General features: G+C 43.4%; 2 long non-coding RNA genes across 2 annotated transcripts in view; one reads left to right on the top strand and one right to left on the bottom strand.

Moving 5' to 3' along the window:
• The window catches only part of LOC141053182 (uncharacterized), a 139,302-nt gene that overhangs the window by 25,901 nt on the left and 99,255 nt on the right, over positions 1 to 14,146 (top strand). The window contains exon 2 of the long non-coding RNA XR_012220979.1: positions 6,467 to 6,673. This is a non-coding gene — a long non-coding RNA (uncharacterized lncRNA). The remainder of the gene's footprint in view (positions 1 to 6,466; positions 6,674 to 14,146) is intronic.
• LOC141053181 (uncharacterized) overlaps positions 1 to 14,146 on the bottom strand; it is a 175,475-nt gene that overhangs the window by 99,898 nt on the left and 61,431 nt on the right. The window lies entirely within an intron of this gene.

The following is a 14,146-nucleotide window of genomic DNA, read 5'->3' as shown; positions in this document are numbered from 1 at the left end:
ATTCAAAATCTCCCTTATCCTCTAGTCACTTTGGTCACAGCTGTGCCATCGAGCCTGTCACATAGCGCTCAGATATCAGTGGGCCTCACACAATCCAAAAGTGTCCATCCAGTGTCCAAAAGTGTGTGCAGAGATTCAAAATCTCCCTTATCCTCTAGTCACTTTTGTCACAGCTGTGCCATCGAGCCTGTCACATAGCGCTCAGATATTCATTGGGCCTCACACAATCCAAAAGTGTCCAGTGTCCAAAAGTGTGTGCAGAGATTCAAAATCTCCCTTATCCTCTAGTCACTTTTGTCACAGCTGTGCCATCGAGCCTGTCACATAGCGCTCAGATATTCATTGGGCCTCACACAATCCAAAAGTGTCCAGTGTCCAAAAGTGTGTGCAGAGATTCAAAATCTCCCTTATCCTCTAGTCACTTTGATCACAGCTGTGCCATCGAGCCTGTCACATAGCGCTCAGATATCAGTGGGCCTCACACAATCCAAAAGTGTCCAGTGTCCACAAGTGTCTGCAGAAATTCAAAATCTCCCCTGTCCTATAGACACCTTGTACCTTGTTTTACATTACTATATAGTTTGTTGGATTTTGTCTACATTTCTACCAAAAATGAGGAAGGCTGGTGGAAGAGTCCATGGAATTGGGCGGGGGTTGGCAGCTGGTAATGATGGTGTTGGTGGTGGATCTGATGGTAGTGGCAAGAGCAAAATAGGACCGAATGCAGGAGGTGCTGACCCTGCGTCATCGTCTGGCTACATAAGGCCTCGAACGCTTAGTTTTCTAGGAGTTGGCAAACCGCTTTTAATGCCAGAGCATCAGGAAAAAGTTTTGTCTTACATTGCTGACTCAGCCTCCAGCTCTATCGCCTCCTCTTCTTCAGTTGTAAAAAGTAAAAGCACTGAGTCGTCATTGGAGGCTCATGTTCATGAACCACACCTTTCCTTGTGTCCTTCACCCCAACCAAGATTGAAGGATGACGCAGGCCATACTACTGATTACTCCATGGAGCTGTTTTCACATACCATGCCTGGATTATCAAGTGAAATGGTGAATTACCCAGGCCAAGATGAATCTGACATGGAGTGCACTGATGCACAGCCGCTGATGGATGATTCTGCTGGTACATTCACTCAGAGCACTACATTGTCCTCGCAGTGTACAGAGCCAGATTCTGACCCTGATGAGACTCAGGTGCCCCTTCCCGCACACTATACCACCATACACGGTGACACAGAGGAAGGTGCACATGACATAGAAGAGGAGGTGATGGATGACCCAGTTGTTGACCCAGATTGGCATCCATTGGGGGAAGAGGGTGCTGCTTCCAATAGCTCAGATGAGGAGCATCCACAGCAGACATCGACATCGCAACAGCTGTTATCTGGCAGGCCCGGAGCACTCCAAAGACAGGTTCCAAACATCAAAAGAGTTGCTGGACAGCTTGTCCAGAGGGTCAAAAGATCACAGCGTGCTAGGCCGCAAAATGTCTGCCAAAGTAGGAAGAGTGCAGTGTGGCACTTTTTTGAACAAAATCCTCATGATCAGGCCAAAGTTATCTGTAAGAAGTGCGCAAAGACCTTTAGCCGAGGGAAAAATCTGAAAAATTTGAATACCAGTTGCATGCTTAGACATTTAACCAGCATGCACTTGCAAGCGTGGACACAACACCAAACCTTAAGTGCCACATGTGCAACTGATCACAACGAAGGTAGTCAGCAATGCTACATTGTTTCCCCCACTGTAAGCCCACCGGTTAGCACAGCAGCAAATGTTGAGGTGTCGTTGCAAGACCACAGCAGTCAGGGAATCCCACTGTTATATCAACGAAAGACTGATTCTAGGCCATCAGAAAGAACACCAACTCCATCACCATCATCAACCCTCTCTCAGTCCGCCCTGTCCACCGCTACTTCCACCATATGCAGCTCTCAAGTCCAGCTCACCCTCCCAGACACTATGAGTAGGTCAAGAAAGTACTCAGTCTCTCATCCGCGTACACTGGGTTTGAACGCCCACATTGCCAAACTAATCTCGTTTGAGATGATGCCCTTTCGGTTGGTGGAAAGCACAGCTTTCCGCGAACTCATGGCCTATGCAGTACCACGCTATGACCTACCCAGTCGCCACTTCTTCTCTCGCAAAGCCATCCCAGCCCTCCACCATCATGTGAAAGACCGCATTGTCCATGCACTCAAGCAGTCAGTGAGCGGAAAGGTGCACCTCACAACTGATGCATGGTCCAGTCGGCATGGCCAGGGCCGTTACGTGTCCATCACTGTGCACTGGGTTAATGTGGTGGATGCAGGGTCCACAGGGGACAGCGGTGGTGGGACAGTGCTGCCTAGCCCACGGTATAGGAAACAGTTGGCTGTAGGCGTTCGACCCTCCTCCTCCTCCTCCTCCTCCTCCAGAAGCGAAAGCTCATCCACAGAGCGCAGTCGTACGAGCACTCCATCTGCAGCTGCCACTGTTGCACACGATGTGTCCCCCTATCGAGCAGCTAGTGGAAAGCGTCAGCAGGCTGTGTTGCAGATGATGTGTTTGGGCGACAGACACACCGCCGAGGTGCTGGCCGAGTACTTGAAGCGACAAACTGAGTCATGGCTGGGCAGTGTACATCTTGAGGCAGGCAAGGTAGTTAGTGATAACGGCCGTAATTTTGTGGCAGCCATAGCCCTTTCAAAACTCAGCCACATACCTTGCTTGGCTCACACCTTGAACCTGGTGGTGCAGTGCTTCCTCAAAAATTATCCGGAGTTAACAGCCCTGCTCCAGAAGGTGCGAAGACTGTGCGCAAACATCCGCCGGTCGCCTGTACACTCCGTTCGTATGCAGAAGCTGCAGCGATTGCTCCACCTTCCCAACCACCGCCTCATTATCGACATTGCAACAAGGTGGAACTCCACCCTGCACATGGTGGAGCGGCTGTGCGAGCAGAGGCAGGCCATAATGCATTTGTGGGAGGATACACGGCCAGGCACTTTGAGAGCAGACATGGAGTTGACAGGTGTGCAGTGGTCGAAGCTGAAAGACCTTTGTAAAGTCCTTCAGTGTTTTGAGGAATGCACACGGCTGGTAAGCGCAGACGACGCCATCCTAAGCATGAGCATCCCACTTATGCGTCTGCTCATGCAAACTTTGACGCACCTTAAGGAGCAGGCGTCTGCAGCCAATGTTGATGAGGAGGAAGAGGAGGAGGGAATCCTTGATGACATTCAGCCATTGTCTGCTCAGGGACCTCTCCTGGACGAGGTGGAGGAAGAAGAGGAGGAGGAGGATGATGATGGGGATGATTACTTAGGGGAGGAGGATGCATCTCGTGGGGCAAGTGAAAATGTTGGCGTGGCAAGGTCTGGTACAGGGTTTGTTCGTGACTGGAGGGATGTGGATTTGCCAGAAAGTGCTCCTCCACCCAGCACTCGCAGTGCATCATTGACACCGGGAACATTGGCCCACATGTCAGATTATGCCTTGCGGATCCTAAAAAGGGACCCCCGCATTGCCAAAATGATGAACGATGACGACTACTGGTTGGCCAGCATCCTGGATCCACGCTATAAAGGCAAATTACAAAACATCATGCCACAGGAGAACCTTGACCTAATATTGGCTAATAAACAAGCAACCCTGGTAAATCGGTTGCTTGAGGCATTCCCAGCACACAGCAGCGGTGATGGTTCTCACACGAGCCGTACGGGCCGGGGGCAGCTTGGCAGAGGTGTTCGTGGTGCACACAGCAGAAGTGGCGTTGGAGACAGGGGTTTCATGACAATGTTGTGGACTGATTTTTCAAATACCGCTCACACAACTGGTAATACTGCATCGATGGAAAGTGACAGGAGACAGCAGTTGTCAACTATGGTTACAAACTACTTTTCCTCCCATATCGATGTTCTCCCACACAGGTCATTCCCCTTTGACTATTGGGCCGCTAAACTGGACACCTGGCCTGAATTGGCCCAATATGCCTTACAGGAGCTCGCTTGCCCAGCTGCAAGTGTGCTATCGGCAAGAGTCTTCAGTGCAGCTGGATCAATCCTGACAGAAAAAAGGACCCGTCTGTCAACCCAAAATGTGGATGATCTAACCTTCATTAAAATGAACCACGCATGGGTTTCCAAGGATTTTGTCCCACCTTCCCCTGATGACACATAGGGTGACAGAAAAATGGCTTGCTTTGGTCCACCTCTTCCTGGTACTTCACCTATTTTGCCTTTTGCATCAGCTGAATGTCCAACATCAACATATGCCACTTTCTGAAACTCCCTAACTGTGCTGCCTCCTCCCCCATGGCCGGGGTCACCACCTAGCGCACGACACCGTGCGAGTGCCGTTGCCCTGGACAGGTGGGTAGGCCGACTCTTGGGCGCGGGCACTGGCACAGGGTCCCTCATAGTGCAATCAAGTGTCTCTGACGGTGGTGGTGCACACCCGCCGTCAGACACACCGCTGTACTATGAGGGGCCCAGTGCCAGTACCGACGCCCACGAGTGGGCCCCCCTTGCTTGGGCAGGGCCCCAGCATTTGCAATCTTTACCTCTCCCTGCTCCTCCGCTGTGTAATCTGGGCCGTCAAATCCATACTGTGCCTGACACCGTCTGAGCCTGCCTCCTGATGTATAGACATATATTTTGAATGTGTACGCTATCCATACATGTTATCCGGGGATACGGTACCCTTTCTAACCTTTGTGCAATCACGTGCAATCCATACTGGGCCTAACACCGTCTGAGCCTGCCTCCTGAGACATATATTTTGAATGTGTACGCTATCCATACATGTTATCCGGGGATACGGTACCCTTTCTAACCTTTGTGCAATCACGTGCAATCCATACTGGGCCTAACACCGTCTGAGAATGATAGATGGGGCCCACCATACACTGGAACATTCCAAAGGTGGACATCAGACACTGGAGCAGCATTTACAGGGCCCATTATACACTAGAGCATTAGAAATGGGGCCTATTATGTTTGGAGCATTATTTGGGCCCATAAGACAGTAGAGCTTCATCCATGGGGACCAACATATACTGTAGCATTATGTGGAGCTCATCATATACTGTTTCAAACATTATATGGGACCAAAGATTCTGTAAGGAGAAATAGATGGGCCTCGTCATGAGATGTAAAAAGTGAGGTATTTTTCATTGTACTATACCGCTATTTCTCTGCCGTATCAGAGCATGATGAGTTGTGGTATGTGTTAAAGGGGCGCTCTTTCGCCCAGGGCACATGAAAACTTGGAGCCAGCCCTCCCCCCCACAGTCTGTAGCCAAATAACCCCCATTTTTCAGTGCGTAACTTGTATTATGAAGTTAATTAAGGTTGACAAGCTTAAGTAAGAAGAATTGATGCTTTTGGCATTCAAATGGGCACTGTTGGTGTGTTTCCTGTCCTCCTCTCACTGCCGACTTTTATTCCCCATAGACTTACATTGGGTTTCGTGTTTCGGGACGACCCCGACTTTTCCCTATAATCGGACGATCTTGCTCGACCCGACTTTTGGAAAAGTCGGGTTTCACGAAACGAAACGCGACCCTAAAAAACCAAAAGTCGCTCAACTCTAGTGCTGGGTAACCCATTTAAGCAGTGTATCTAAAATACACAATAATCATATATTGTTCAATAGGGTGTATCACATGATGTAATTACTCTCAGTTTACAACATAGATTCAAACCTATCTTGTACCACCAGAAATGGGGAACTGCTGAACATTTTGAATGTTTGAATTTGTTCTCACTGTCCTCAGGAGCTCAACATCCTTTTTCTAAACTGCGTTAAAAACAAAACAGGTACTGTGATTGACACAGACAACCTTATTCACTTTTCCCTAAAGCTTGGTAAGTCTGGTCTAAGAATTTACAGCATCACCTTGTACCTGATCTGGCAGAAAATCTTCTGTCACCAGTGGATAGGTGCAGGCTGAATTGTGGCCCTGTAGTCACAATAAAACACCATAATGAAAAATGGATTTTGCTATAAAGAATCTTCAGGTCTCAGAAACAGTAAGTGTAGATGCCAGAACTCAAGAAACCAGAAGAACAATGGAAGGAGTAAGTATAAATGGTGTAGGATAAGGGGAATCTGTCAGCAGGTTTTTGCTATGTAATCTGAGGACAGCATGAGGTAGGGGCTGAGACACTGATTTAAGCAATGTGTCACTTATCAGACTGTATGCTGTTGTTTGCTTACAATGAAGGTTTTATTATCTGTTGATTATCATTGTTTGTACTACATAGGACGCATTTGCTAGTCCAACTTTACCCCCTCCTGTGATAAACAGCTCACTGTGTCAACTGTTGTATAGGCACGGTTAGATTTCTCAGCTCTGCTTCATGCTTCATTTAAGATTTCTAAGGGTGCTATAGGATTTTTACAGGATGAAAATGATGAAATGGTAAGAAAGGATGTTGAGAAGGACAAACTTTTAAATTCCTATTTTACATCTGTTTTCTCTCAGAAAGGAAATATAACATCAACTGATCTTCACTGTCCTATTAAAGGAATAGAAGAATCCAGGATATCTATAAACAGAAAGCTAGTGAGGAAACACTTAGCTAACATAAATGAATTCAAGTCTCCAGGTCAAGATGAATTACATCTCAGAGTACAGAAGGAGATGGCAGAAGAAACGGGGAAAAAGGTGGACCCAGGGAACTATAGACCGGTGAGTCTGACTTCTATACCAGGATAGATCTTTAAACAAATTAATAAACAACATGTATGCAAGTACCTGGATAATTATGAAGTGACTAACCAGAGTTAGCATGGGTTTGTAACTAAAAAGTCATGTCAGACTAGCCTAATTTCCTTCTATGACAGAATCACTGATCAGGGAAATGCTGTAGATATGGTATATCTTGACTTCAGCAAAGCATTTGACAAAGTTTCTCACACCATACTTGTTAACCCTCCGTCAGGCGCAATAGATCTGACAGGCACACAGTAATTAGTTTCACTTCTCTCTCCTTGCCCACTTATCAGAAAACCCCACCCCTCCTAGTTATCTCCTGACTCTACAGGCTCTGTGAAACCTGATATCACAGTGACTCAGCAGACCTTCTAGTGAGCAGATATCAACACTTTGGCTTCTCAGGCACATTGCGCCTGATTTCAACACAAATTGAAAGGTTAGTATTTTCTTTTTTTATTCAACACGATTGTGTATTTAGCTTGTTTTATGAAGGATTAATGCTAAGTTAGTGTACATAAGTACTGTTTTCTTAGACAAAAGGAGGGTGGCTTCTAAGGCACATTGCGCCCTAACACATACTCTTTCTCTCTTGCTTCAGATTTTCTGCTGCAATGGCCAGAAAACAGTATGATTCATCTAAACCCCTTCATTTAGAAGAAATGAAGATTTTTTTGTTAGAAGATGATGAGGAAGAACTAGCAGTAACTGAGGATTTAGAGGAATCTAGTGACATTTCATCTGAAGATGAGGTAGCAGAATGTAACACTGATTCTGGAACAGAGCAGGATGGTGATGACACTGATACAGAGGAAACAGACACAGATCTAGCTTATTATTTGGGTAAAGATAAAAATACACAGGACGTCCCAAGGACGTTCCAGAACAAACACCGACTCTACCACCTTCTAAAAGACGCAGTTGTACTACCTGCTCATTTGTATCTGGTTTCAGAAGGCTTTCTAAATATGACTGCAAAATATGTAAAGAATCAATCTGCCTTTCCCATGCAACTTTCGTCTGCCAGCCTTGCTTTTCTAAGTGTACCTGTGCTGCTTCTGCTGCAATTGAAACCACTGAAGATGAGTAGAAAATAATTAAGTAACATCTAATTGCAATATCCTTTAAGTTTTTTTCCATAATTTTATATTTAAGCAATAGTTAAGTAAAGATAACTGGAGCCTATTTGGCGGTACTACCGAAAAGTGGTACTTTTAGTTTTAATAAGTTTATGGTTAATAAATGTTTTTTTTTGCATCTGATTTGGTGTAATCTCTTTTAATACATTCCTATGAAGGTCACTGACTACTTCTATAGTCCTGAAATTGAAATATGTAGCTACTATAGGTGGTTTTCTGACCTGTGCTTGTCAGGGACATTGCGCATGAACTGAGGAGAATCTATATTGCGCCTGACGGAGGGTTAAAAAAAATGACTTAGTATGCAATGGACAAGGCAGCTCTTAGGTGGATTCATATCTGGCTTAGAGATCGGACCCAAACAGTGGTCGTAAATGGCTGCACATCCAGTTGGAAGAATGTCTCAAGTGGGGTATCACAGGGCTCTGTCCTGGGCCCTGTATTGTTCAACATCTTTATCAATGATTTAGGTGAAGGAATTGAGGGTAAACTGATTAAATTTGCTGGTGACACAGAGCTAGGAGGGATAGCTAATACTAGGGAAGTGAGAGAGAGGATTCAAAAAGATATAAATAAACTGGAGCAGTGGTCAGCAACTAACAGAATGGTTTTTAATAGGGCAAAATGCAACATCTGGGCAATAAAAATGAAAATAACATACAGAATGGGAGGAATAGGACTAAGCAACAGCATGTGTGAAAAAGACTTGGGTACACTAATAGATCACAGACTGAACATGAGTCAACAGTGTGATGCAGCAGCAAAAAAAGGCAAATACAATTCTGGGATGTATTAACAGAAGCATAAAGTCTAGATCACGTGAAGTAATTATTTCCCTCTACTCCTCTTTGGTCAGACCTCATCTGGAATACTGTATCCAGTTTGTGGGACCACATTTTAAAAAAGACATCAACAAAGTGGAGCAAGTTCAGAGAAGAGCGACCAGAATGGTGACCGGTCTGCAAACCTTGCCCTATGAGGAATGGTTCCAGGATTTGGGAATGTTTAGCTTGCAAAAAAGAAGGCTAAGAGGAGACTTATTAGATGTCTATAAATATCTCAAGGGCTGTCACATTGTTGAAGGATCGTCGTTATTCTCATTTGCACAAGGAAAGACAAGAAGCAATGGGATGAAACTGAATGGGAGGAGACACAGATTAGATATTAGAAAAAACTTTGTGACAGTTAGGTTGATCAATGAGTGGAACAGGCTGCCACGAGAGGTGGTGAGTTCTCCTTCCATGGAAGTCTTCAAACAGAGGCTGGACAGACATGTGTTTGGGATGATTTAGTGAATCCTGTTTTGATCAGGAGGTTGGACCAGATGACCCAGGAGGTCCCTTCTAACTCTACCATTCTATGATTTCACATTACATTCCAACATCCGATTGTTCGCCATTGTGGCTTACGTCCGAACTCCCAGCAAAATGGGATTTCGATGAATTCGCTAATGGGGCCATAGACTATAATGGTGCTGGTAGAGTAAGTCTACTAAGTCTGGGTGTCCGCCTCCAGTAGGCAAACACGCTCGAAAATGCCTACTGGCTCAATTATAGTCTGTAGTCAGACGTATGCCCAGATGAGGCCACTGAATTGGTGCCGGAACACAATGTGAAAGTACCCTAATTGTGTCAGAGCCGCGGCACCCAGTGAACTAAGTGATACATCAGATTCATTGTTTCTTTGCCTACATTATGCTGCTATCGGATGAGGTAGCAAAAACCTGCTGACAGATTACCTTTAAGGACTGAGCCAAGGTAATAAAAAATGTTACCCACAGAAAAACTGAGAGATGACCACATAAAGAACACAAAGGTACATGATCTAGACGAGAATCTTAGAACTTCTGTCAAGACGTTTTCCAACCATTCAGGTGCTACCCAGTAATTAATGCAAAATCTAATTAAATTTTAAAATAATTGTAATCGTTTATCTAAAATGATGCTTGAGCCTCAATTTTTCTCTTTTACAAGGAATAGCACAATAAAATGGACCCCACAATTTGTTACCTAGTTTCTGCTCAGAGCGCCAATATCCCACATGTAGCCAGAAACCTCTTTTTGGACAAATGGCAAGGCCTCGGAAGAGAAGGAGCACCCTTTGTATTGTGGAACATAAATTTGACTGAAATAAATTGCGGGCGCCATGTCACATTTGCAGGGCCACTAAGCCACCCAAACAGCAGAAATCCCCCACATGTGACTGCATTTTGGAAACTACACTCCTCAAGGATTATATCCAGGGGAATATTGAGCATTTTGAAGTCACAAGTGCTATACCGAATTTGATAACATTAGGTCGTCATATTGAAAATTTTCAATTTTTTTTAACAAAAATGTTGCCTTAGCACCAAATTTGTCACTTTTTCAAGTGGTAACATGGAAAAGAGGACTACCCACTTTATTCTTAGAGTGGCGATACACCACATGTCAAAAAAGTTCTGTTTGGACACATGGCAGGACTCGGAAGGAAAGAAGTGTCACTTGGTATTTGGAATGTAAATTTGGCTGGAATAGATTTCAGACACCATGTCTCATTTGCAGAGCCCCTGAGGTACCAAAACATTGTGAAACTAGACCCATCAAGGAATTCATCTGGGAGGGGGCTGAGCTTGTTGAACCTGTAGGCACTTCACAGAACTTAAAATATGGATGTGAAAACCAAAAATACGCTTTTTCTGCTAAAATGTTGTTTTAGCCACAAATTTGTACTTTTCACAATGGATAATAGGAAAAAACTGATTTCATAATTTGTTATGAAATTTCTTCCAAATGCAAAGATGCCCAATATGTGGTCAAAAACTGCTGTTTGAACTCCTGGCAGGATTCAGAAAGGAAAGAGCGCTATTTGATTTTTGGAACATAAAATAGGCTGGAATAGATTGTGAATGTCATGACACAGTTGTAGAGCCCCTGAAATGCCAAAACAGCAGAAATCCCACATAGGTTACCCCATGTTGGAAACTAGACCCCTCAAGGAATTCATCTAGGGGTGTACTGAGCATTTTTAACCTACAAGTGATTCACAAGACTTTATAACACTTAGAAGTAAAAACAAAAAATGACTTTTTCCACTAAAATACTGTTTTAGCACCAAATGTATAATTTCCACAAGGGTTAACAGTAGAGAAATAGACCCCATAGTTTGTTATGCAATTTTTAATGAACATGGCAGTACCCCATATGTGATTGTACACGTCTGAGCACACTTCAGGGATCAGATGTAAGGAGTGCTACTTTGCTCTTAGAACACAGATTCCGTTTTAACAGATTGTAGTCTCCATTAGCTGAGCCCCTGAGGTGCCAAAACAGCAGAAACCCTCCAGAAGTGACCCCATTTTGGAAACTAGACCCCTCAAGAAATTAATCTAGCGGTGTATTGAGCATTTTTAACCTACAGGTAATCCACAAAACATTATAACATTTATCTGTTATAAAATAGTGTTTTAGCACCAAATTTATAATTTCCATGAGGGGTGACAGGAGAAAATGGACTCTATAATGTGTTCTGCAATTTTTACCAAACATCTCAGTACCCCATATGTGATTGTACACTACTGTTTGAGCACACGGCAGGGATTGTATGTAAGTGAGCACTACTTGGCTTTGTGAACACAGATTCCTTTTGAATAGCTTAGCCCAGTCCCTCGTTATTTGGCTTTTACAGCACACATTTTGCCAGAATAGTTTGCAGGCGATTTTTGCGGAGCCCCAAAGGTGCCAGAACAGCTGAAAAACAATGAAGTGACATCATTGTAGAAACTGTATCTTTCATTGAATCAATCTATGACTACAGTGATTATTTTGTAACATCCACTCCATGCTTTATTCTGGAGAATTGCAAATCTGTCAGTTTAGTTCGGATACATTGTGCCCCCATACAGTGTAGTTTGTAGTGCCTTTATACATTGTGCTTCTGGAGACATGCACCCCATAAATTGTTATGTGCTCTCTCCCCATTACTATAATGCTAAACAAGTGGCCTCTTACTGTGGTTTAGGCACGGTGGGACTCAGAAGTAGGTGGTGAGACATTTGGGTTTGGGAGCTCAGATTTCACTGGATTTTATTTAAGGAAGTAGGAGCCATGTGACTTTTCCATAGTCTGTTCTGCCAGTAACGTTGGAACTCCTATTTTTCCTGTGGCAGATGACGAATCTGAGTGAGGGTTGCTTTTCTGCAGGGTAAATTAGGGGTTTTATTGGTAGCATTTTGGGGTACATAACTTTTTTGATCACTTCTAGTAAAAGGCTGGATCACATTCTTGTGTTCTACGGATCGCTGAGCACTTACGACGGGGTTTCCATGTACTGTAAACCCCACAAAAATGCAATTCAGACCTCCGACGAAATCACCCACCATAATGAGGTAGATAGAGACACTTTGTACTTCGTTTGGCATCTGTTCCAATAGTATCTATCTTTTTAGGCGTCACAGAATTGTGGGCTAAAAAGATGCCATTCCAAAAGGACTACATTTGCCTCATAAGTGAGTGGTTCCATCAAGAGTTTTGTTTGAATCACGGTTTTGTGGATTTACACAGAAACCCTAATGAAGGAGCACAGCGGAGAGCACAGGATAAATGTGACCCTAGCCTTGTTTTGAGTTTTGGGAGGCACAATGAACATATAGACAGCAGTACAAGAATAGTTCTTATTTTCATTTTTGTGTGGTGTAAGTGATTAGACAACTTTAGTTTTCGGGTCGTGCAATTACAGTGATACCAAATTGATATAGTTTTTTATGTTTTGCTGCTGTCACACAGTTAAACAAAAATAAATATTTTTTCACCATATTTGAGGGATGCAGCTTTTAATTTTTTAGTGAACAGCGCTGTATGAGGGCTGATTTTTTTTGTGCGACGAGTTGGAGATTTTTTTGTTCCTTTTTGAGGTACATAACATTTTTGACAGCTTTTTATTCAGGTTTTTCAGACACAGAATGAACAAAAACCAGCAATTCAGTAACTGTTTTTATCTATTTTTTTGCTCCGCTCACCGTGCGGTTAAAGTGATAAGACCGTTTTGTTCTTTAGGTCAGTACAATTACAGCAATACCAGATTTATATTTTTTTGTTTTGCTGCTTCTACAGACTTAAAAACAATATTTTACAAAAATGAATTTCTTTTTGCACAACCTTATTTTGAGAGCTGCAACTTTTTTCGACAAAAAGCCAAATGAGGGCTTATTTTTTGCAAAACAATTTGGCATTGTCACTTCTACTTCTGACTTTTTCTAAAATATTTTGTATGTCGACGGTATTCACCATACGGAATAAATAACGTGACAGCTTTATAGATCAGGTCGTTCTGGAGGCGGTAATACCAATTCTGTTTACTTTTTTATCTTTGTTTTACCACAACACTGTGATTTTAGTGACAAAACGGCTTTTGTGATTTTTGTGCTTTTTTTTTCAATTTTTCATTTAGTCCCACTGTGGAACATTTATAATATTTACTTTCATCGTTGGTCTCATGCACTGTAATACTCGTGTACTGCAGTGCTGGTGACCTGTCAGTGAGTCACTAATAGAGCCTGTGAGACCCTGCTAATAGCCTGGGGTCATGGGATGACCTTAGTGTACAATGACAACAATCGGCACCTGCGAATACGATTGCGGGAGGTCGATCCTTTTAACCCCCTTTTACCCACTTAGATACTGCTCTCATGATTGACAGTGTTATTTACGGGCCTAATTGGCCTCAATTGTTAACAAAACCGGACGGGCTGATACCGCAGGGTGTCAGCTGTCATGTACTGCTGTCACCCATGGTAATTTCAGCTGCGTAGGGCGCTATTCCCTTTTTCCTGATCAATGTTTTAAAATGGTGATGATGGAATAAGACCATTTAATGGGGTTTTAATGTGTATCAGCAGTATTTAATGGGTTGAATTTTAAATTATATGACTGAAAAGGGGCAGCGTCTTTCAGGTGTTCATGTAACACAACAATATCGTTACGTGTACGGCCCATACAAGCTTGTTTCTATATGACGGTTATATTGCACAACATACTAAGAAATTAATCTTTGAATTTTTCTGTGTGCCATGGAAAAATGGTTGTTGACCCCTGCTGTGTGGTTGTACCAAACAAAATATCTCAGTTTGAACCAAGTCACTTGAAGTCTGATTAGTAGCTCAGCTCAGTAATTGCCCATCCTGCCGAAATTACATTTACTGTACAGTTTATGAGCAATTTATATGCTGATTACACAGTCTGCATTACCAGGTTAGTTGTCTGTATACAAACGATATGTTTAAGGTGTAAATATGTTGTTCCTTATTATAAAAGCAGCCATTTTATGGTCCTCA

This window comes from Dendrobates tinctorius, unplaced genomic scaffold (genome assembly GCF_039654945.1).
Source record: "Dendrobates tinctorius isolate UK_male_01 unplaced genomic scaffold, ASM3965494v1 ptg000165l, whole genome shotgun sequence".
Lineage (NCBI taxonomy): Eukaryota > Metazoa > Chordata > Amphibia > Anura > Dendrobatidae > Dendrobates > Dendrobates tinctorius.
The sequence above is the reverse complement of the archived record's forward strand: the minus strand, read 5'-3'. Positions and strand labels throughout refer to the sequence as shown.